This window comes from Rattus norvegicus, chromosome 18 (assembly GCF_021556685.1).
Source record: "Rattus norvegicus strain SHRSP/BbbUtx chromosome 18, alternate assembly SHRSP_T2T, whole genome shotgun sequence".
Taxonomy (NCBI): domain Eukaryota; kingdom Metazoa; phylum Chordata; class Mammalia; order Rodentia; family Muridae; genus Rattus; species Rattus norvegicus.
The window spans coordinates 55,520,762-55,547,066 of NC_141551.1; the positions used below are offsets into that span (position 1 = coordinate 55,520,762).

General features: G+C 40.3%; 1 long non-coding RNA gene across 11 annotated transcripts in view; it reads right to left on the reverse strand.

The window, feature by feature from the left end:
* The window catches only part of LOC102548951 (uncharacterized), a 123,290-nt gene that overhangs the window by 84,773 nt on the left and 12,212 nt on the right, over positions 1-26,305 (reverse strand). For 6 of the 11 annotated variants that reach the window (XR_015642993.1, XR_015642996.1, XR_015642992.1 and 3 more), the window contains exon 2: positions 6,020-6,159. The exons of 4 other annotated variants lie outside the window; for them this stretch is intronic. This is a non-coding gene — a long non-coding RNA (uncharacterized LOC102548951). Of the gene's footprint in view, positions 1-32; positions 185-6,019; positions 6,160-26,305 lie in introns of those variants that run through there. One more of the 11 variants, XR_015643000.1, reaches the window with a different exon arrangement.

The following is a 26,305-nucleotide window of genomic DNA, read 5'->3' on the forward strand; positions in this document are numbered from 1 at the left end:
TATGAAGGGATTGACCCTGTTTAGAAATGGACCTTTGGAGCAAATCCCGTCTGCACTGTCAGGAAATCAGCAGTTCAGTTCACAGGTCAGCAGTGACTGCTCAATCCACTCACAAACACTTCACAGATGCACCAGCAGTCAGCCCAGTTCAGTAGTGTTGGGTTAGCAACAGTAGTGGCACAACCTAGCAGGAACAACCAGACCTCAGCCAAATTGGCATAAGTCAGCAGGAGGAACCAGGAGGTTCCCCAGGAGTTCTCAGCTGTGCCTCTTCACGGTGAAGTGAAGATCAGCAGATTGGAGACCAACAAGCGTTGCACAGCTAGTTCCAATTCAGCCTCTGTCACTGTCCGTTCTATTTCTACTCCCTCCAAACATCACATGCCCTCCATGAGTCTTACCTCACCACACGTCGTGACTCAGCACCTGAGTCTGTCTTAGCTGACATCACTCTGCCAATAGCTAGAGCTTGTGGAAGCAGCAAGAAGCCGAGGCACACAACCTGAAGTTTTTTGGTACATTTCTCTCTATGGAGTCCTGCCAAAAGGAGCTCAACTATACAATGTATGGGGAACCAGTACACACATGTCATTCGTGAAGAACCCCTCATCGTGTATCCTTTCACCTCTGTCTGCTTCAGTGAAATGTTCTTTCATGTGTTCACCCCAGCAAAATACCATTCAACACAACCAACTTTCCAAAGAACCACTAAGTTTCCACTTCAAGATCCTATCTTCCAGATTCACAGCTCAATTCATCCTGCCTGGTATTGTGGTCTGTTCCCCTGCACTGTTCTCTTTAATTTGCTCTACTTTGTTGCACATAGAACCAATAGTTCTCAGCCATGCTATAAAATTGTTTTATTTATCTTTTTTTATTAATTTCTTTCCTTTCTCTCCACTATAATTAATAAGCTTTTCCCCTCAACTTGATCATTAATAGTACCTGCAGATAGTAGATGATCGGTGCATATTTATGGAATGAATTAACAGAATGAGCTCCTGGGAACTAAAAATACAATAGCAGAAGTGTGGCAGTAAATGTGGGAACAAGTGGCTAAAACAGCTAGACGATTCTGGCTTTTGTGCTCTTCAAATCTTTTGATCTTTTGCCTTTTACTACTTCTCATTGTTTAACCAACAGGAAGAATATACTCAGTACAAAGTATGTCCAAACTGAGACACAGGAAAGCCAGCTGTTCCGAGTCTCAGTTTTCTGAGATAAGAAAGCTCAAGATGACCATGGAGAGAAAGACAGATGTTTAACAAACTCCAACGAGCTCCAACAAGCTCCAGTCCAGGCCAAATAAGGCTCAACATATATGAGTGACTAATCCTGGGTATCAGGCAACTTGAGCCATCCAGTGACACAATAGATTTTGAATAGGAATCTCCCACCTGAACCCAAGAACCCAAGATAGGCAGAAAAATGTAAGAAATAAGGACAAATAAATGTTTTGTGGGGATGTTTTGTGGAGAGTAGATCATTTAAACAATACCAAAAGGTTCACAAATTTGAAATTTGGAAATCCACTTGAAACACCTGCTTCTGTGTAAAGGAAGCCTCTGCTTCCCCTCCCTACTTTTTGTTTTGTTTGGTTTCATTTGTTTGTTTGTTTGGTTGGTTGGTTGGTTTTGGTTTTGTTTTATTTTGGGTTTTTTGAGATGGGATTTCTCTGTGTAGCCTTGGTTGTCCTGTTATTCTCTCTATAGTCTAGGTTGACCTCAAACTCAAAGAGATCTGCCTGCCTCTGACTCCCAAGTGTTGGGTTTAAAAATGCACCACCACTACCTGGCCCAAGTTTTTATTTTCTTGACAGCAAAAACTGAGAGCAAAACTCCGTCCATAATATAAAAACTAAATGCTTACAGCTACCCTTTATTGGGAAGAAAACAGAAGAGATTTGTCTTTCATGTCCATATATCCGGGTTGCATTCCTCAAGGAAAGGCAACAATCTCTAAACCAATATTTATTCTTTAATATGATTCCTGATAAAAATGTACTTCTATATATTGTAGGCAGAACATGAGACAAGAAAGAAGGTATAGAACATGATAGGGTAGCAAGCACTAAAATGAAAACATCTATCAAGCAAAAGAACAAGAGAGGAATTTTTTTGTTTACTGAGTAAAGAAGTCTCAATAGCAGGTAAAGGATAAACTATAAGAAACAACCAAGCAAACAGGGCTCAAAAGCAACAAAAACCAAAAAAATCAGAAGCACAAATTAAACAACAACAAGACAGGTCTCATACATTTTATGACTCTACCTTGTCACTGATTAAATTTAATTTAGCAACTTGGAATTGGCAAAAATCTCCAGGTATAGCATATTAATATTTTTGACTAAATATTATCCCTCTAAAATATAAGTTATCCCTTATCCAACATATAAGTACTTGACTTGCTGCTTTTCTATTAGTGTCTTAGTAGCTACTTCAGTTTTTAGATCAGCAGCTTTCATTCTGAGGGTCACAACCCCTTTGACAAACCACTTACCTACAATAACATTTACATTACAACTCATAACACAAGCAACATTACAATTAGGAAGTGGCAATACAATAATTTATGGTTGGGGATCACTGCAACATGAAGAACTGTATAAAAGGATCACACAACATCAGGAAGGTTGAGAACCCCTGCATCAGATTAACAGTTACAATGTTGTAGCATTTATGCATAAGTCACCTTGTTTTACTTGGTTATTGCCGTAGAGCATGAAGACTGTGTTCGAAAACACCAAAGGGCAGGTTAACTCTGACACTGCATAGCACCATTTTAAACCATGTAAGAAACACCATGTTAAGGAAACGTAACACAAATGAAGCTAAGTTCTATCTGTGGTTTCAGGTATCTACTGGGAGTAGCAAGATGTCTCCACACGGAAAGGAAGCCACTGCAAGATGACATTGCTAGGTGCATTGCCCAAATTCACCAAAGAACAAACCACCCAGGGGTGTGTGTGTGTGTGTGTGTGTGTGTGTGTGTGTGTGTGTGTGTGTGTGTGTGTGTGTGTATGTGTATGAATATGTTTCATGCTGTTGTACAGGCTCAACAAATCCAAATCCAATAGGGTAGGTTGACAATCTGGACCCCAGTAAAGAACCAAAGTCATCTTCCCAGTGAAGAGTCATTGTCCAAAGGTAAATCCCTGGCAAAGGGAAGTCTTTCCCATTTCTGTGACCTTTACCTGATTGGATAATGCCCAACCACATTATAGGAGGGAAATCTGATTTGTTCAAAGTCTACAAATTTAAACATTGACCACACACACACACACACACACACACACACACACACACCACAACAAGAGCTTCTATGGGTAACAGATGCGGAAAACACTTACTGCCAAGCCTGATAACCTATATACAAATGTCATTACACACACACACACACACACACTCACACACACACACACACACACACACCATGATAAAATCAATAAATGTAAAATCTGCTTTCACAGAAACATCAAGAATGCTTGACTAAATAACGAGAGCCCAAGACTCAGCTACAAGTTGACACATAAAATCAAGAACCCCACAACTCCCTCGAATACTGCTTAACTACCAATTGGTGAGATGTATGTGAAAATTATCTCAAATGTTATGCTTACCTTTTTGGAGATAAGGAATCATTTCTGAAAAATAACTATAAATTGAACTCAACTCTGGGAAATAACTATGAATTGGATTCCACTGTACTTAAAGTTACTTAAATTTATCCCACTGTCTGTTAAGCCAATTTGAGCTGCAATAAAAATGGAAATAGAATGGGCCGGGGTTATTAGAGAGCAGTTTACACTGAAAAAAAAAAGGAAAGCATTAGACCTGGGAAGGAATAGAAAGAAACAAAATTCAATTGTTGCACTGTGCATGTCGCCTATTTAAGCTCTTTCTCTGAAAATGAGCACAGTGATAATGGGAAGAAGCAGAGGTGAGACGGGGCAAAGCCAAAGAACAAAATAGGAAAATACTCTGTCACTGTGTCAAAGGGAGGAATGGGTAGGGAGGATCAGAAGACTGCAGAATAGAATTGATGTCTCTCTGGGAAGGATGAAAGGACTATAAACGGTCTCTGTGCAGAGAAGCGGACAGAAGGAGATATCTGTGGATTGCCTTACCAATATTTGACCCCTGGCAATACTGTCCTGAGGTCCAGAAAGAAGGGGAAGATAAAAGTGAGGTCAGAGTGCAGCCAGCATCTGTAAATTAGTAACAATTCCTCTCCCAGACCCTTCACTCCTTTAACCCAAGGCCTCAGCTAGAACCACATGCTGTTCATACAGAAAGACAATTCGGCAGTCACCTTGTCACCTGCATCTTCATTACCCAAATTACCCAGCTGAGAAGAATTACGTCTGGAGTAGAAATTAAATAAACAATTCATGACCAGAAACAAGCATTCAGGCTTTGCTCCTGCCAGAGAAATATATCTAATTTTCCTTTACAATGAGACAGTTTGAGTCAGTAGAGTGGAAACTAGGCAGACTGTCACCCATACTTACTGAGACATCTACAGTCCCTATACTTCCTGCCTCTGGTGCTGGTGTGCGTGAAAGGCCTGTAGGTGGATTTCTGTCAAAGAATTTGCTGGGATCCTGACATGACTCAGGACTCGGGAGCCAAGCAAGGGTCAGGGGCAATCGTAAGTTTGCATTTACCTTCTGTAGCTTTCCTAGCCTTTATCTGGAGGGGGAGTGAAGAAGCCCTTGTCATCGCCTCTGATTAAGACAACTCTGGGGTACGGCTCCCACATAGCAATGGTTGAAGAACTGGCAATACTTTCCCAGAGACTATCTAAGGCTAGCCCCCTTGCCTGGCTTCTGTCCTGCTTCCATTAGCAACCTCTCCTGGGAACATTTCCCAGCAAATTATTGCACAGATAACTTTTATCTCAGACAGCCAGTAAAGGGCTCCACCATTTATGGGTTTTACAACTGGGGCTGTCCAAACAATACAGATTAAACAAATCCAAGACATTTTACCCTGATCCCTTGATTCTATAAGCAAATTTAGTCTGAGTTAGAAGCCCTTTAAAATTCTACTGCCATAATGCCATACATGACGTCATAAACAGCACCCAGGCTTTCAGATGAAAAGTAATTCCAGAGCAAGGGAGAAAATATGGGCCCAGAGATCAAACAGACAGATGCAATATATCGTAACAAATTCTAGCCAGATGCTCTAATTTTTTATTCCAAGTCAAAAAAGAAAGAAAGAAAAAGAAAAAGCATAGGCTTCAAAGAGGTATATATATACATATATATGCAAGTATATATATATGTATGTATATATGGAACAATATCTAAAACACCTGATACATAGTAAATACAAATTATCATTGCATTTTTCTGTCTAAAAGAAGTTATTTCATCACAAGGAAAACAGAGTTGATCAAAGGGCATGTTGCTCCAGGGAGGTAAAACCCTAATTAATTTTGTCCTAGCTACCAGCTTATAACTGAAAGAGAGTAAGATGGCAATGTTTCTCCTGACTGTTTACCAGTAATCTCATTGCTCTCTTGAATGATTGAGGTTTTTTTTGCTTATTCATTAGTATGTGTTTCTTGAGTGGTCCTTAGATACAGGGAGAGTTCTTGAATGTCAATGAAGAATGAATATGCACTAAAATAATTAGTGAAAGTGGTTAATAGAATGAGCATAGAAATGGGATAGTGACCATGTAAGGGGAGAAGTGTCGGTGAAAGAAGGAAATGGCTCTGAGGAGGGACATTTAATCTACTTCCTGAGGGAAGATACATCTTTGCATGTAGGGCCTTCCTAACAGTGGGCACAGAAAGTCTAATCATCTACCCTAGCCTCCAAATGCAGACCATGGTAAAAGATAAAAACAGCGGACAGGGACAGGGAATGCCAGCCCTGTGGTGTTGACCAGACTCTACAGTGTATACACCACAGAGGAAGTGATTTTGTTTCTCTCAGATCTTGGCTACTAAGTGAATTATATCAAATATCCCTTGCCAGCCTTTTAATGACATTTCATGCACAACTTACAGCATTACAGTTGGGTTCAGGTATCATATTAGTGAGTCCAATAAAAGGAAATGGAGTCTAAGACTTAGCTCCTCCTGGAATCATCTCTTCATCTTCATCTCCTCTGGGGGTTTCACCTTCTCTCCTGTTTGGTTTAGAACCTTGGAGAAGAAAAGACCATCTCTGGTGTTACTGATGTAGCTGCTTTGCCTCATCAACCATTAATACTCTCACAGACATACAAATGTTTCTCTCACACGGAGTGGTGGACGTTCTTCGGGAAGCCTTGCGAAATCATTTCATTCCTTGAGGAGACAACCAACTCCAACTCCCTTGCCTGTCCATCCCTCTGCAATGCCTCACTTCCAGACACTTGCTAGCACCTGGTTCCCGGTCACCAGGCCCATCTGATCTGCAGGAGTGATATCCTTTTCTAACTTTCAGTAAAGACATGGCATCCCCAGTTCCCACACATTCAACCACACTCTTTCACTCTTCACACAACCTGTTTTCTAACAGGCACTTTGGGACGCTGATAACCCCCCTGCACATGGAAACACCCCACTCACAATTGACATCATTTACTTCAAACACTACAAGGCTCTATGACTGGATTTCTTAAAGTGGCACTGCCCCTTTCCTTAGATAGATAGATAGATAGATAGATAGATAGATAGATAGATAGATAGATAGATAGATAGATAGATAGATAGAAAGATTTTTAGGAAAATCGCTATTCCATTTTCAAGCTAACCAATAGGTACAATCTGAAATAGACTTGCTGGCAAGGGATGGCCACACTATCTCCAAGGATTGCACAAAATCATCCTAAATTGTGTGGTTTTGTCTCTGCAAGAAGCAATTCCTTCTAATGAATGTGAACACCTGGGAAGAGGTGTGATGAGTTCTTCCCTTTTCCAAATTGAACTTCTTGTTTTAGTTTATAATGAAGGAGAAAATTAGATAAATTGGATGAGTCGGTTTCATGCTATGAAAGGAAATAGTGAAATCAAACATTCCCTTTTGAATTAACCAGTTAATGTGCACAAGGGTAAATTAAAAATTAAACGAAAGAATGAAAAAGGAAAAATATTAATGGCAGTTTCTTTTCTCTGTATGATATCTGTTCATGTATATACAAGTACATGTATGTATGTATGTATGTATGTATGTATGTATGTATGTATGTATGTATGTATATGGAGCCCAGAGGTCAACATTAGGTGTCTTCCTCTATCACTCTCCACATTATTTTTTGAAACAGGATCTCTTATTGAGCTTTGAGATCACAAATGCAGCTAGGGAGAATAAGCTCCAGGAATCCTACTGTCTCTATCCTCTTAATCCAAGAATTACAGACATGTGTCCCCATGGCCAGGTTTTACATGCGTGCTGGGGATCTGAACTAAGGTCCTCAGTCTTGTGCATCAAGTAAGTTACTGACAGAGCTACATTCCAATCCATTATCAATGTGTGTGTGTGTGTGTGTGTGTGTGTGTGTGTGTGTGTGTGAGAGAGAGAGAGAGAGAGAGAGAGAGAGAGAGAGATATTAGGAAATCAAGTAAGCATATTAATTCTTTATTGCTGACATTTAGTGATTATAGACAAACAACACTGTATGACTGATAAACCTGTACTAAGCACGTGAACAAACCAAATCTGAGGACTTGGAAGCTCCAATCAGTTCTAAAGGGTAAAATTCAGAAATGGTTACTTCTAGCCACAGGATATCAGTAGCCAAATATCCATTCGAGATGTCTATTTAAACATGGACTTAAATAATAAAAGAAACCACATTAGAACACCCAACTTGACCAACAATCCCCTTAAACCATAGGTGCACAAATCGGGTACAGGAATATCACAACCTTGTCCTCGAGGGTCACCCCACACACATGGCTTTTATTCCATTCAAAGTGACTGGTAATTACAATCCTTTGGAGATATTGAGCTGTAAGTACACAAGCTGAAACCACTTTGTGACACCTAGGTTTATAAGATAGTTCTTGCCAGAGAGAAAACAAATTCAAGAAAACTTTTGAATCATAAGCATTCTACATTTTATAGAAAATTTTCTATGAGAAGTAAACTTCTAAAAACAAGAGGCAGAAGTTTAAACAGAGAAAGTGCTATAGTTATATTTTAATTAAAAGTTTATTTAAGCTTTTTAAGTAAATGAAATGAAAGCAAAGCTTTATGAACCTACCACTTGCTTTGCATTAGTGTTTCTTAATGTAACAATAAAATACAATGGGTCCCTGTGGTGCAAATACAGAAACCCCCTGGTTACTCCACACTTCCCCCTTCAGCCATCCCTCCATGTAACTTGAGTGCCCATAGCCCTGCAGAATTGCTCTCTACCAGTGAACCCATACTTGGATGAAACCTGATAGGCTACTCGTGCCCTCCTTCCTCTCCTCTACCCTGAACTCTCCAGAGTCCTGTTCAATCTGCCTCTGACTACCCACCTCAGTTCCTCCTGCCAGCACACCTCTATTCCCTGTGGACTCACTGTCATCCATGGCCAGAGCCAGTGTACCATCATCTCTGCTTCTTCCCCACTTCCTGGAACAAGACCTAAAGTTCTGCTTAAGAAACTCCAGAGTCAGTCCTCTTCCTGGCCGGCCAGGTATCACCTACTGTACCCACTGTCCCAATCTAGGACTGCTGAGAGTCCAAACACAGAACTCCAAGCAGAACTTCAGATCTGGCAGGCATCTGAATCTGAATCCTAAAACACAGAGTGATCCCAACAAGCATCATTCTTCTCTGCCACAACCTGGCAGATTGGATCAAGAGAAAACAAAAAACAAACTCCATCCATCAAATGCAAGACCAGATATTTACACCAAGAACTACCACAAATATCATAACTTCAGATGCCTAGATCCCAGAGGGTTTGGGGACATGAACAACCAGGAAGGTAATACCATCCTCCATAAGCCAGCAACGCCATTGTCATAAGATGACAGGATTAGCTAATTTTGATGATTCTACTAACACGGTCAATCATAGTGAGGATAGTACGGTGGCTAAGACAGCTCCATCTATGGCAGTGTATGCTTGGTACACATATTGCTCATTTCTTGGTGTGTTAGAGATAGAGAAAGCTCAGACAAGGAGAGAGGCCAGGCTATAACCCTGAAGACTACCCCCAGTAGTTCAACTCAACCGTGCTCCCCTGCAAAGGTTCTGAAATGTTCCTAAATAGTGCTACCAATTTGGGATCAATTATTCAACACATGAGTCACTGGGACCATGTTACATATATTTCCTAACATCCCCCTCCTGTTTTCCCTGGATTCATGGCCATCTAATGATGTAAAATGTACTCAGTGCAACTTAAGTTTAAGTTCAAATAAGCTTTGGGAGCCTAGCCACTCAGCATTGTGCCTGCAGCACATACGGGCTCTCCCTTGGCGCCATTCATTGCCTGCAGCTTTCTTTGGCAGACATCCAGGATTCTTGACATCTCAACACCATGGATCTCCAAGGGCAACTTGGACTTCACCTTCTCTCATTTCACACGCTGACCTCCCAGGACCTCTCTCAAGAGATATGACATGTCTGCACACTGCTTGGCATCATTATCTTTTATAGACAACCTTGGTTCATGACTCAGTGATCCGAAAACTCTTGCATTCTATAAGCCTGCAAAATCATCACTACATTCGTGACATGAAATTCCGATGCCAGGTTGATATGTAGCCAGGCACAATCAGGCCACAGCTACAATGGCATCCAAGTTGCTACAGCAACAATGTGCCTACATGGGTAAACCTGAGATGTTTTCCTAAATACAGTTTGAGCATGGCACCCCTGTAGTAGCACTCATAGCTCAGGAATATATATATATATATATATATATGCCCTATTTGAATGAATATTTATAGATTGGAGCACTTGACGAAGGCATCTTCCTTATTATCCCAGTGAAAATTTGCTTGCCATTCTTTTAATGGTGATGATTTTCTCAGTTTTAATGGAAATAATTTCTTCTATCAGCATTTGCTTTCCCATAACTTGATATGGCTGTACTCTTGCTACTTCACTTACCATATCGCACAGCCTTTGCTTTTTTCTGCTCTGTTTTTCGTTCCAAATTATCACTATATAAGTCCCTAAAAGTAGCCAACAACAAGCATGCTACAGTCTAAGAGTCATGCTATGTTGCAATTTCCCCCATCAAAAAAATATTCTATTAGTTTCAAACTCAGCCTCACATATATTTTTGCTGTATATGAATATACCATGGAATACAGAATATAGCTGTATTCTTTACCAGAATGATACAGGCATGATTTCCAGGCCAATGCCCAATAAAGTCTTTGTTTCTTTCTTCAACCTCAATAGCACAGACTCTGCTGTCCACATTTTTCTCAACAGTCTTGGCTTCTGTACTCGCTCTAAAATGGCACCTGCTTAAAATGATCTGCGTCTTCTCTAGCTGGCATCTTAACTTGTCCCTCCACAAACCAGTTCCAAGAGTCTATGAATCACACAGTCAATTTGTTACATATTACATCTGAGTATCAATTTCCTGGATAATTTTTTTCTTAATATGATACACTACCTGACATGAAGCAACCTAAGAGAGGAAGGGTTTATTTTAACTCATGTGTCATAGGGCAAAATCCATCATGGCAAGGAAAGGGTGGTAGCTGAGGAAGCTCTGTCCTCTGAGAGGAGCACTTGTCACAAAGCTTCTTCACATCTTGGTATCTCTAAAGGACGAGAGTAGTCAGGGGCAGAACGGGGACCATGGTATAACCGTCGGGAGCCAACTTCCAGTGGTCCACTTGCATAACATATGCTTCATGCCCCCTTTATTGCTGTTGTTGTTTCCTAAAATAGTGGCTATCTGGGGGCTAAGTGTTCAGATACATGGGTCAGTGGGGCATGTTTCATATTCAAACCCTAAAACTATTCAATGGTTACTGGTGATAAAATAATTACATTAAATCGGGCTTGGTAGGGAGTTGCTGGTATTAGAGGGTTTTGTTAACAGATGTGCAAATCACATCAAGGAAACATAAGAAATAAGATAAAAAACAATATGAGTCCTGCAACAGCGTGTCTCCTAAGTAACTAGATCCATTGATACTGAAATAGGTGAAACCCAACAAAGAACTCAAGAGCCCACTTACAGAGATAATCAGGGATCTCAAAGTCGATAAGAATATACAGATGAATGAAATTAAGAAGTCAATTCAGTACTCAAAGAAGACAACAACATGGGTGAGACATTCAGTCATGCGTTAGAGAAATTCACCAAGGAGATTAAGTTTCACAAAGATGCTAGAAATAAAAATCTCAGCAAATCAAGTAAAACACAATAACTGGGGTTGAAAATCAAATCAAAGAATGCCCACATTCATGCGTCAACAAAACAAACAAACAAAAAGCAAACTGACTATAACTTTTAAGAAGTCTAAGACATGGCCAAAAGACCAAACCTAAAAACACATGAGGTAAGAAGAACTGAAATTAAGTTTAAAGGTACAAAAAATCCTATTTAATAAAATTATAGCTGAACAGAATTAAGCAAGATATATACAGATCCTCTAAGTAGACATGATCAGATAATCTCTGTTCAACATGTTATATTTAAAAATCTAAGGACTGTAAACTAAAGGACCAATTTAAAAAGCTACAAGAGAAACAACAACAAAACCTAACAGCACCAAACCCATCTGAATAACGTCAGACCCATTCTGCTAAAAGTAAATGGAACCACTAAACCACAAGAATGTGGAAGACCTGGAAAGAAAGACAGAAGATGTGGCTGAATCAACAGTACTATGTGGACATCAATATAGTCAGAAAGCTCATCAGCTAGTGGAAACAAAACTCCATGATCCCCTAAATATAGGGGAAAGTTTGCCCCAAACCTGATGACCTAAGTCTGGCTCCTGGAACACACATGCTGGAAGAAGAGAACCGATGCCCTGTGACTCTGCACACATGCCATGGTACACACGCACGTGCGCGCGCGCACACACACACACACACACTCATACCACCACCACCACCACCACCACCACCACCACCACCACCACCATCACCACTACTACCACCACCACCATCAACAACAACATCTAAATAAATGTGCAAAAACCTCTACCTATCTAATTACAAGCTACATCACCCTACCCATTAACATCATTTCCCTATCCCTCCCTTCTTCCCACACTGTTTTCTGCTTCTCTGACTGTTTTATTCTCTACATTTTTGAAATTCACTTTTTATTTTCCATATATAAGTGAGGTCATGAAGTAGCTATGCTCCTGTGCCAGGCTTAGTTCACTTTACATGGTGTCCTTTCTTTTACCTATTTTCCTGCATGCTTTCATCCTTTTATGCCCAAATGATATCCCATTGTAAATAGATACCACCTCTCCCTTATCTATTATTAGACACCTGGGTTGAGCCCTTACCTTAGATGCTATAAATAGTGATGTAAAAAGCATTCCTGTAACTATAGTTGTCTCTTCAATCTACCAATTTCAAATCCTTAGCATATATAACCAACAGTGTGATTAATTAACTATAGACGGACAAAATCTCTATCTTTACTTTAAAGATAGAAATAGAAAAGTTATTTGGGTGGGTGGGCTAGGGAGACAGGTTAGCAGTTAAGAGTGTAATATTCTTAGAGAGGATCTGCATTCAGTTCCCAGCACCCACTTCAGATCATCACAACTGCCCATAACACTAACTCCAGAGAATCAGACTCTGCCGTCCTCCCAAGGCATCTGAGATACCTCACATGAGATACTCACACATGGACTCATACATACACATATAAGTAATAATAAAATAATCTATTTTCAAGAATAGTACTAGATAGGACCACGATTTACAATTAATACTATATAAGCAAATTTTCTATTCAAATCTATAAAAAATAATCTTCATGATAAAAAGTGTACAAATGTACTGTGTAAATTTTAAAGTAGAGGTTGCATAAACGGAAACCTGTAGATGGCTACCTGTTGTTGGAAAAGGGAGACCAGTCAACCACAGGACATAAAACGTAACACAAAAGAAAATAAGTGAAAGATAACGTCATTATCTGAAGGTATGAATTTGAAAGCCAATGTTGAATGCTACTCTGTCTATAATTTAATCCTTCGAATATTAAAGGCAAGTGAAATCAAAGAATATGAGGGATTCAGTCATTCAAATATATTTGCTTTACAAGGAAAAAAAAAATCCCGTAACTGAAAACCATCATACATCTCCTAGGCCTGTCAGGAAAGAACAATGCCTGATACTGTCTTAATGACATGGCAATGAGAAGTCTGAGGTAGAGGGAGTATACGTATGCTGCCAAGCAGGGTCCAGGCCTCAACACTCACCTTCAGAGCAAACTCTTTCAGAAACATTTCCAAAGCACAAATCAGAGAAGGGATTAGGAGGACACATGAAATGGGGCTCATCCTGCGGTTATGGGATAATGAAAAAAAGGTAGGCATCCAAACTTATAATTTTCAGTTTCCCCTACAAATGACAAAGCAGCACAAGCAAACCTGGTTTATCTCTCTCTGTGAGCATCATCATTAAGTGAATAAATGATCTATGCTCTGAAAATGGCAATGATTTAGAAAAAGACAAAAGACTTTCAACAGAAAGTTTTTTCTCTATAAAGAAAAGTCAACTGACTAATACACGAATGATGTACCTATACAAGCCCTCCCCTGAAAAGGTGCTCACCTTCATCTCCAGAGACATGAACGTGGGAGGACAGTGTCACTTTTAATACTTCATCACCATGAAGTATAGTAAAATTATATTGATTTTTTTAATGAAATAAATAATAGGATCAAATAGTCTGTCAAAACTTCATTCTCTGAATGGCTTCTTGTGTAGTCAATTATTTATTTTGCTGCCTGTGGTAATCAACACGCGTGGTATCATGAGTCAACCTCTTACTGCATGTGGACCAAATGTCTTAGGTAGAGAGCTAACACTGGCAAGCCTCTGAGCAATATAACATAGGCTCACAGGCACTGACTTATGTGGCCCTGGGTGGTATGACTAAAAGCCAAGAAGTCAAAGGTCAAAAAGAGAAACTTCAGGTAAGAACGTTAAGTGATAAAGGCCCTCCACGCTGAATAATGGGAAATATCTCACAATTGTTTCCTTGGTTTTGGGGATGAATAAAACTGATCTTAAAATCTCATACTGAATAATAGATTATTGAGGGATGTTGGGGTGGGGAAGCTCTTTAGAAATGGGAGCAGGGAAGGCAGAGAATTAGCTTCATTCTTACTCTGTAATTAAAAAGCAACAATGGACTTCTCTAAATTATTTTTTCTTGATTTCAAAGCTTTTAGTTTTAATTGATGTTACTTGGATATCTTCTCAGCCATTAAAGGGACGTGTTTGTCCACTTTGCTCTCTTCTGCCTTAAAAAAGTCTTTCCTTGTACTTCAAAGACTTTTATAGATTCAAATGTACACACCCAATAAAACTCAACTACATGAAATTATAGTTGTGAGTTCAGAGGTTATTGACTAATAGAACCAATGTAGTTTAAAGGGTATAGTTTTAATCTTTTGCTTTGATGTTTGCCTCTCAAAACCTTGGTATCAAACAAGACATCTGAGCCAGTAACTTTCTTCTTTGATGACAGGCAAATGCTGAAAAGACCCACTTCAGCATTGCCCTACCATTCTCCACATTTGCCTTGCAGATTTGTAACTCATATTAAATTCTACCTCCAAAAGCTCTTACTGAAAGAGTCACTATGTTTGATGGGTACATTGATGACCAAGGTAGAAATTCAATAGTGAACCAAAAAAAATTCAGGTGGGACCACACAGTGACTCCTGTCATCCTCTCACCCTCTCTGACACACAAATTAATAGGGAGATAAGCATGTTTGACTGTTTTTAAAAGGGGAAAGAAAGAAAGAAAAAGCTAACATGCAAAAATTCCCCCATTTAGAGCTTGGATTTTATAGTAAATACTAATTTTTATGATTCAAAAACAAATTTTCCCATAGGAACAATGGTAAATGAAGCTTAAGATGCGTAGAATATCTCATCAAATTTTATTCAACACGTAATAAAAAGCCTTCAGATAGTCATTTTCTTAAACACACAGTATTAGGACAATTCAGTGTCTAGAAACAAAACTAGATTTGAACGCTTACAAACATAGATAAGGATGTGTGTGTGTGTGTGTGTGTGTGTGTGTGTGTGTGTGTGTGTGTGTGTGTGTGTGTGTTTTAAGTCATAAGGATCCAGCTGGGTTTTATGAAGAATTAGCAAGCTACCATATTGTCTTCTTTGAGACTAGTCTCTAATTTTCTCTGGAAATGTTCTTTTTATTCTTTTCTCTTTCTCTGAAGGTAGGTTCCACAAGTCCTTGTCAGTCATGCTCAGTCTAGATCACAGATTATAGATGCTTCACACCACTCAAACAGTTATTGGTGGTTTACACATACACAGACTTGCTGCTCTTGGTTCAGACTTCGAATTGTCAAAAAATAAAAACAGATCAAATCTCTGTCATAGCTTATCCCTTCATAATTTTGAAGGGATATCATGAAGTATCATATCATCCATTTAGAAATACACGTGTCAGGGAGGTACCTGTACATCACCATCTACCCAGCAACAGAAGACAGGACACACCCCATCCCTCAAGAAAGCTACTTCATAAAAGAAAGAGCCGCCTCGCCCCCTTGTGGGAGATTTGATCAAATGTGCCAAGCCCAGAAAGTATTCTAGGTCCTGATGAATAAGTTCTCCTCTCCTTTGTGAAAAATCCTCGCAACCTCACTGGGCAAATCTCCTTCATTGAGATCTAACCTCAAAAGACAGGCTAGTCAGGTAAAAATGTCATCACTAGTCCCCTATTACTAGATTCAGGCATGAAATAACCCAGAAACTATCTGATAAACTAAAGAAGGTAAATGTGTGGATCCCTGATTGCTTGCCTGCTAGCCTCCTTCACTTTTACATAGTTTAGTCCCAGGGGAAGGAATGGTGGCACCCATAGTGTTGGGTCTTTCCATGTCCATTAACAACCAAAACAACCCCCGACAGACATATCCATAGGCCTATCGTAGACAATTTCTCAATTGAGGCGTTCGTTCCTGGTAATTCTAGGTTGTGTCAAGCTGAGAGTTGAAACTAGCCAGAACAATAACAGAACAGTATGAAACAGCCATCATAAAAATGATTCAATGAAAGAACTATAACCTAATTTTAATTAGATGAAATTGAAAAATATCAGCAAAGAAATTAAAGCTATAAAGAAAGAATCAGGGTGGTTGATATTCCCAGGGACACTCATTGGAGAAAACTGATATTTTCTTTCCCAGCAAGTATCTTTTGAAAAATGCCTTCTTCATTATAGATATGACTTTGTGTCCACTTCCTTTTTCAACACTGGGATTTTCTTTGGTTTGAATATATGCATGGTCTTGTGTATGTTGTCACAGTCCGTATAAGATCATACTGCAGAGCAGGTCCCATACCCAGGAGTAGATGGTCAACACAAAACATCCTTGTGGTAGTTTGACTAAGAATGGCTCCCTAGGCTCATATATTTGAGTGCTTATACATCAGAAAGTGATACAACTTGAGAAGGATTAGGAGGTGTGGCCTTGCTGAAGGATCTGTTATTGATGATGGGCTTTGAAGTTTCAAAACCTTAAGCCAGGCCCAGTCTCTCTCTCTCTCTCTCTCTCTCTCTCTCTCTCTCTCTCTCTCTCTCTCTCTCTCTCTCTTTCTTCATACTGCATACAGATCAGGATGTAGAACCCTCAGCTACTTATCCATCACCATATCTGTTAGTATGTTACCATACCCCACACCATGATGATAATAGACTAAACATCTGAAACAGTAAACAAGCATCAATGAAATATCTTCTTTATAAGGTCCATGCTTGGTCATGATGGAAGAACACTGACTAAGACAGAACTTTACTTTTTTCTGGTTTTTTTTTTTGTATTTTTGAGTTATTGATATTTTTTATATTTTTATAATTTTAATTTGGTAAGTTTCGTTATTGTTGTTCCTGGGGGTTTATTTTGAGAGAGAGAGAGAGAGAGAGAGAGAGAGAGAGAGAGAGAGAGAGAGAGAGGATTTATTTTGTTACTATAGTCCCCTCATTACAACACTATATGATAAAATGTTTTAAATTTTTATTTTAAAAAGTAGGGGCTAGAGAAGTCACTTGGTTGTTATAAATACTTGCTGCTCTTATAGAGGACCCAGATTCAGTTCTCAGTGCCCACATGAGAGTTCACAACTGTTCAAAACTTCAGTCCCAGGTGATCTGATACACTTTTCTGACCTCCATAGGCACTGTGTACACATACATGGTACACATACATGAATGCAAAACACCTATACACATAAAATAAAAATAAAATTAGAAAAAAAATAAAAAAACAAATGAAAATGATAAGAACGAGAAGAATTTGAATATTCCTGTCTTTCCTTCTCTAATACACCTGTGATGTGTGCTGCTGCATATCATACAAAGCTAAGGGGGTACATAATTTGAATTGTATGTAATTCAATATGAGTATTTGATAAATAACACTCAAGCTGCACTATAGAGTGCACACAAGTCATTTGGCCAGAGAGAAAACCAGGCAGAGCATAGCTCTAGTTTTAAATTCTCTTTATCTCAGAGAGGACAGAACACATGGGTAGCAAAAGGGAGTGACAGGTGGAGATGGGCAAGTGGTCATCGGACCCAAGAGGAGATGAGCAGTAACATAGGCATGCGGGGGGGGGGGGGGCGGAGGAAAAAGAGCATGATAAAAATCATGAACAGGGTATTAGAGAAGAAAAGACAGAATATTCTCATAGACTTTATAGTATTAATCAGTCAGCCCCAGACATTGACACTATCCCTCAGTAGAATCCAAGAGGTTAGGCTTCATAAGTAAGCCTTACCCTAAACCCCTGAGTCCCTTTGAAACATATTCCCTGACACGGAGTTCTGCTGTCCAACTTCTAAAGAAGCTCCTTGGACCTATTTGTTTTTATCTATTAGGGCAGCAAAATAAAGATGATACCTTCTCCCTAGACTCCCACTGAGCATCTACAGATGCACAAAAGGCTTTAATGAAGCTCATAAGAAGCATTCTGAGTGTCATCGGGACATAGAGAACCAAAAAGCAGGCAATAATGTCATTAATGAAAACACGTACGGAATCTACAGCAGAGCTGGAGATCTGGCTCAGCAACTGAGCGCATTCGCAGTTCTTGTAGAGGACCCAGGTTTGTTACCCTGTATTCATATTGCAGTTCGCAAGCATCCTTAACTCCCATTTCAGAAGCCTCATTCCTCCTTCTGACTCTGAAGACACTAGAACCCCACATGATGTGTGTGTGTTTTACACAAACACACAAAACACAGAGAAAGACAGAGACACAGAGAGAGTAAAAAAATATTTTTAAAAGAACTTACACCAGAAATACTTTCTGTTTTTTAGTGCAGCTGAGAGAGATCCAAAGACACTAAACTAAATTAAAAAGGTACAAACTAAAATAAATATTATCTATCGCCTATGAAAAAATTTAAAACTGAGGTGCCACAGAGATAAATATTCTTAAAAGTACAGATAAAATGAGCATATATTTCTTCAATTTATCCAATTATGCTAGAATAAGATACTCTCAGAGCTTAAAATAGTAATACTGGGACAGCCATTACAGAATATTAAAAGCATCTCTCTACTTAATCAGCAGATATACATTCCAAAGGATGTAAAATAAAATTCAACAAACCAGGAGATAAGCACTTAAGCACTGGCTTGGGAGTTTCAAATTTTCTCAAAAATAACTATAAAACAATCTATAAAAATAGTTTCGCTAAGGTAGAGAGGGAACAGTGAACTGTTTCTCTAAATAATGAAGATATGTTTCATGTTTTACAGTCTCTGAGTAGAGTCTACCTCTAAAAAAAAGTCTACAATATGCTGAGTCATGATATATTTTCAGGAAAATTGTATGACATGTGGATCTGGCTACAACAGATCACATGATCACCAAGTATTGCCAAGAACACTTAAAGCACCAAATGCTGCAAGGCCAGAAAACTGGCAGAAGAACTATAGAACTGTACAGACTTCTCAGTCACTTGTCACATGCCTTGATAAACAAGGTGACTTCCTAATGTACAGAGGCCCCAATTACTTCCAGTTCACAAAGAGTTGAATATATTTCATTTCCTCTACTCACTGCCAAAATTAGTTCAAGGATAATGGAAAAACTAAAAGTAATTCATAAAAAATAAGGTCAATCTAAGAAGGCATGAAGATGATCCAGTTTAGGAAGCTGGGAAAGATAGAAAATAAGAAAAATCACATTTGGAAAAACTCCAAAGCTGATTTTACATACCTTAGACCCAAGACATTCTGAAATATGAAGTTATCATAGGGGCTTGATTTGACTCTGGAGGACTGTTGAAGAATTTGCTGGCAGAGAATGAATGTGCCAGGATGGAAGAGATAACCAGGGGACACACACCCACTCGGAGAAGGGGAGGGGGATGGGGCTAAGGATTTTGGAATGGGTGGACTGGGAGGAAGGGCAGTAAGTGGGATGTAAAGTGAATAAGGAAAGGAAGGAAGGAGGGGAGAGAGAGAGAGAGATAGAGACAGAGAGAGACAGAGACAGAGAGAGACAGAGAGAAGAAGAAGAGGAGGAGGAGGAGGAGGAGGAGGAGGAGGAGGAAAGGAGGGAGGGGAAGAAGAAAGGAGGGAAGGAAGGAGAAAGGCAGGAATTTGCATGAGATCCTGCCACACACATAGATTTGTGACAGCCAGCAGACTAGGACATCTTCTGTAAGACAAGGTCATCCACATATGGCAGAGAAGCTACACCTGTGAAATCACATCAATATAGTTCCCTAAACACACCTTGGATAAAGACAACACCCGTAGCGGAAATCCCACAAGGTTCTAGAACTCCACACAATGAATGGCTATTGGGAGAGGTAGAGTCAGTGTTCCCCAGGAATGAGCCCCCAAAGGTTAATCAATTTCAAGTAGACAGCCCTAACCACAGACGCATACAAGCAAAACTAGAGGGACTCAACATTTAGGGGTGTGTGTGTGTGTGTGTGTGTGTGTGTGTGTGTGTGTGTGTGTGTGTGTGTGTATGTGTGTGTGTGTGTTCAAAAGAGATCAATAATTTGAAAGGGAGTAGGAAGACACAGGAGTTTGAGGAGAGAAGAGAAATACAGATTCATACATATAATTCTATAAAAGTAATTCTAAAACCCACAAATTCCATACTCCACCCATCCAGAGGACTTAGAACATTTAAATCTAAGAGGCTCAGTATCGGCACTTGAAAAGGGAAAGGGTTAAGTGACGTCTGTAGAATGAGCAGTGAGTGGGGTGGTTTCTCGGGCAAAGTCTTTGTCTCTCCCAGACAAGAGCAAAGGGAGTGTTCCTGAGATAATTGATAGGGACGAGCTGACAAAGAATAAAACTATTACAGCTTCAACTCCATCTGTAACCAGAAAGCCTTTCAGTGAGGCTCCCCAGTCGGCAGACCACACTGGCCACAAACACCCCACACCCAAGCTAACACGCCCACTCTTAAACACTGTGGCAGACCAGCAGCAAAGGCCAAACGTCCTAGGAAGGCAGGATCCAATAGCAAACAGAGAGCTCAATACGACACGTATTTCCTTTATGGAGAAAGAGAAGATGGTCTGTTCATGAGGAAACAGCTGCAAGTTTTTTAAGAGGTTCTCCAAGATTGGAAAAGGGGGGTGGGAAAGAAAAGAAAATCTTTCGGAGGTTAAACAATATAAGATAGAAGAAATGATTAACTAAAGAAGCGTTCGCGGATGTGGTTAAGACATTCTCCAGAAAGTAGGGCAAAGAAAAAAATTGAAAACAGCAGGGGAAAAAAAAATTTCAAGGATGAGCCCAGGAAGTCCTCCATCCTATTAACAAGTGTTCCAGAAACAGAACAGAGAGGAGGGAAAGAAAAGGAAATTACCAAACAGAGAGCACTGAAAAGACTTTGTGACTGGAAGAAATTCGAGGTTGTTTATCACACTGAAGCGGAGCAACAACACATCTCTCAGCATCAGGAACACGTTCAGAGACGTGAGCAGAACTGGTCAAAGGACGCATGCGCATGGGGATATCACATCAGAGAGCGGCATTAAGCTTAGTACGGGATAAAAGTGTATGGCAGAGAGACACTCAGCATCCTACTTAAATATTATGCCCAGGCCACCAAGATGGCTCAGTGGGTAAAGGAGCTCGCTACCTTGACTGAGGTTCTGAGTTCAATTCATGGGCGCCACATGATGGAAGGAGTTGCTCTCTTCCCTCTATACACACACTGTGATAGGCACACATGCAAATAAGGAGGTAATTGTAGGAACAGTGTAAATAAATGTCTAAAAACCCACTTTCATACCCAAAGACTTCTTATGTCAAATTACAGATATTTTTGGATATATAAGAGATTAAAATGTCTCTTACTTGCATTTTTAAAAGTATTTAAAAAAACCTCAAACACATTAAAGGCTAGCCTACTATAATAGTTTTCTATTACTGCTAGAGAAAATGTCCAAGAACTTGATGGCTTAAAGCCAAATGCATGTGTTTTTCTATGGCTCAGCTAATAGGGCTGCTTCTTGCTGGAGTATCTGGGGAAGTTCTGTTTTCCTTCACATTTCCAGCTTCGAGAAGCTACCCTTTCCTCTTAGCGTATAGCCTCTTCCTCCGTCTTCAACGCTAGCAGTATCTTGCAAGCCTTTCTGACTCTAATACTACTAACTCCACTGTCATTCTTAAGGAGTCTGGATAAATCACAGCAATCTTCCCACATCAGTGAAGCCCTCTGTGCCCTGAATAGTAAGTCATCATGCATCTTTTTGAGAGGCCAGGATTTTAACATCTTTATGAAGGTCATTATTTGGCCTACCTTCCCCGAGAAAAAGAAAGACAGGACAGTCAAGAAGCAGAGCACCCAATTGAAGGAGCAGCAAAGGAGTGCGGGCTCAGAGTGACTACTGCATGGAAAATGAGCCAAGCCTGGTTACAGCAGAAGCATGGGAAACCTCAAGAGGAGCGTTTGCAAGAAAAGATCAGAATCAAATGCATGCTGCATTCCAAGGTTCGCAAAGGGGACTCACAGTTCTGAGGAAGAACTTGGGTAAGAACTAATGATAGCCCATCACATTTTAAATGAGTAACTTGTTAATACTTGGAACGACCAAAAGAACACACAAGACTGCAAATATAATTATAGAAAAGTACGTCCCCTTTCTCTCTCCTCCAGCCGAGCAAGATGCCCAAAGGAAAGAAGGCCAAGGAGAAGAAGGTGCCCCCGCCCCCGTGGTCAAGAAACAAGAGGCCAAAAAGGTGGTCAATCCTTTGTTTGAGAAAAGGCCTAAAAACTTCTGCATTGGTCAGGACATCCAGCCCAAAAGAGATCTCACACGCTTTGTCAAATGGCCCCGCTACATCAGGCTGCAGCAGCAAAGAGCCATCCTCTACAAGTGGCTCAAAGTACCTCCTGCCATCAACCAGTTCACCCAGGCCCTGGACAGGCAAACAGCTACTCAGCAGCTTAAGCTTGCCCACAAGTACAGGCCAGAGACAAAGTAGGAAAAGAAGCAAAGGCTGCTGGCCAGAGCTGAGAAGAAAGCTGCCGGCAAAGGGGACGTCCCAACTAAGAGACCATCTGTCCTCCGAGCAGGGGTCAACACAGGTACTACCTTTGTGGAGAACAAGAAGGCTCAGCTGGTGGTGATTGCCCATAATGTAGACCCCATTGAGCTGGTGGTTTTCTTGCCTGCCCTTTGTCGAAAGATGGGGGTGCCCTACTGCATCATCAAGGGAAAGGCCAGGCTGGGGTACCTGGTCCACAGGAAGACGTGCACCACTGTTGCCTTCACACAGGTTAACTCAGAAGACAAGGGTGCTCTGGCTAAGCTGGTGGAAGCTATTAGAACCAATTATAATGACAGATACAATGAGATCCACCGCCACTGGGGAGGCAACGTCCTGGGTCCTAAGTTGGTGGCTCGCATTGCCAAGCTGGAAAAGGCAAAGGCTAAAGAACTCGCCACTAAACTGGGATAAATGTACACTTAGGTTTTCTGTACATAAATATAATTACAAAATTATCTTCCATCTTTAAAAAAAAGAAAGAAAGAAAAATACATCCTTCAGATGTGAGTGATATTCCTAGGGCTGATGCAATACAAATCTGGAAAGAGATACAATTAAAGGGGAGTGGGAGGCTCCAAGGGGGTGATGAGCATAGTGTAGGGGCTAAAATGCTCTCAGGGGAAGACATCAGTACAAAGTGTATGTAAAAAGTAAAAAGAAACAATAGCCAACTAGGTGTATGTGTACTGTTCTGAAGCAATGAAGGAGACAGACAGACAGACAGACAGACACAGACAGACAGACACAGACAGACAGACAGACAGACACAGACAGACAGACAGACACAGACAGACAGACAGAACAAGGAAAATATCCAAGATTGGAAGATTCAAAGTGGCTGTCTTCAAAGGGTTGAAAGGGCAGATGCGAGCTGCATAAAACTGTTTGGCTTCTTAAACTTTGTTGATCTATAACTCAGTAGACACAAAGTAAAAGCACAAACATCCAGCAAAAACGTCTTTATATTAAAGGAGAACGTGATATGCATGCCTTTGGGTGTCTACTTAGAGAGAAATGCATGAGACAAAAGAGAAACGAGGACATCAAAAAGATAAGCAGGTTCTTGCAGTGTGTGTGTGTGTGTGTGTGTGTGTGTGTGTGTGTATGTATGCGTGTGTGTGTATGTGTATGTATGCGTGTGTGTGTATGTGTGTGTGTGTGTGATAAAATGTTGCTTAACTCAGCAGTGTTTGCTTCTTATTCTGGCTTTAGGGCAGTCTCATTGGACTTTTCAACCTTTGGAGCACAGTAAAATCATTTGTTTATGACTCATTTTCTTAATTTTTAATTTTTTCTTTGCATGTATATGTATGATCTGTGTGTGCATTAATGTGTGGGTGCAGGTATATTTGTATGTATGTGTGAATGTATCATCTGATCCGTTAATGTGTTAATGTGAGTATGAGTATATATGTACATGTGCACGTGATATGAACAGTATGATGCATGTGTTTGTGTGTGCATTTGTGTGTATGTGTGTGATGAGTATAATGTGTGTTATCATGTAGTTTAGCTATGGGCATTTGTGTCTTTGAGTGTGCGATGTGTGTGTTCATGTGTGAAGGTGTCTGTAGATCCATAATATGTAGTCTCCAACGTACATATATACTATGTTTTCAGTATGCATTCATCTGTCGATGGATACCATTATCCATTCATGTGTTCATGTGTGAGAGTGAATGTAGGTATATGTGTATGTGGGTGTGTGATACGTAGTGTATGATGTTTGTGAATGTGGAATGTGTACACAACTCATGCGTGCTCAGCTGTGAGTGCAGTTGTAAGTGTGTCAGACACCCTGCACATATAAAGGTTACAGGACAATCTCAGATGTTGGCCCTCCCCTCCTACCTTCTTTAAGGCAGGGTCCCTTCTGTTCACCACTGAACGCTCCAGGTGATCTGGGTTGAGAGCATCTGGGGGAGTCTCTTGTCTGTCTCCCGTGTCACCATAGGAATGCTGGAGTTGTACACATGAGCTGCCACAGCTGGCTCTACAGGGGTTCTGGGCTTTTAAACACAGGTCTTCATGTTTGTGCAGCATGGATTTCCCCACTGAAGCATCTCTCCAGACTTAATTTTCATCTTTTAAATTCGCTTACCAAGTAGTAGGTTTCCATATGAATTACCACGTATTTTAATTTGGTTGATCCGCAGACGCAAACCTCTCCATCACTGTAACTCTTTTCCCACCATTCCCCCAGCATTAAACTCCTCTCCTTTGCTCAATTGTCCTCTGCACCTTTAGAACATATTTTTTTTCCAGTTGCATAATCTCTTCTGGTTTCTCGAAACTCGATTCCCCCCACCTAGACACGTGTTTTTAGTGGACTGAGGCTGGAATCCCAAGAGAGAACGAACATATGGTGTTTGTCTTACTGAGCTTTCATTACCTCACCTAAAATACTGTTTTCTAGTCACATCTAGAAACTTCTGCAAATTTATGATTTTTGTTTTTCTTTACAGTTGAATACAGTTCTAGGAGCTACATTTCCATTATTAGTTCATCTGATGACAGAAATGTAGGCTAATTTCATTTCCCTGCTGCTATGAAAAGCAGTAGTTAACATGGGTGAGCGAGTATCTCTTTGGTAGATTGTGGCGTCCTTTGTGTGTATGTCTGGGAATGCTAAGCTGGGACATATAATGTTACTGTTCTCGGTTTCTTTGAGACGTTCCCACACTGGCTTGCCCAGTGGTTGCACTAACTTGTGCTCACACCGACAGTGTTTAAGAGTCCCATTTCCTCCACAATCTCACCAGTGCTTGTTGTCACTTGCTTTCTGGGTCTTTGTCACTCTCACTGAAGTAGTTTGAATTTGTGTTTCCCTGATTGCCAGAGTTGCTGAACGCTTTTTAAAATATCGATTGATCGGGGTTGGGGATTTAGCTCAGTGGTAGAGCGCTTGCCTAGGAAGCGCAAGGCCCTGGGTTCGGTCCCCAGCTCCGAAAAAAAGAACCAAAAAAAATATCGATTGATCATTTGTCCGTCTTCTCTTGAAAACTGTTAAGACCTTTGGCCTATTGATCAGTTGGCAGCTTTGTTCTTGGGTGTTTAATTTTGCATATATATATATATATATATATATACACATATATATATATGTGTGTGTGTGTGTACATATATATACATATATATGTGTGTGTGTGTGTGTGTGTGTGTGTGTGTGTGTGTATATATCCTAGATATTAAGATGTTAACCCCTTGTCTCCAGTTCTGTAGGCTATCTGTATTCTGTTAATAGTTTCTTCTGCTGTGCAGAAACTTCTACACTTCATCACAATAGCATAGGAAATGACCCAAAAATTGACAAGTGAACTATGTGATCCTTCTGCTTCTTACAGCAATGACTAAAATATGGGCTCTTTTCTGGAGCTGAATTATCATCTCCTTGAGTGGCCTTTCCAGGTGATTAGATAACTGCTATTTGCTTGCCTTGTTTTACTTCCTTCATCCTGCTGGCCATTATCAGCCACCCCTCCATGGTTAGGTGTTTACTTATCTGTGAACATGTGCCTCCTTCCTCCCAGAGTCCAAGGTGTCTCTGCTGGTCTGCAGACTGCCCCTGAGATCTGAAACACTGCTGGCCCTTATTAGGACTCAGTACTTAAGGTCATATTTAC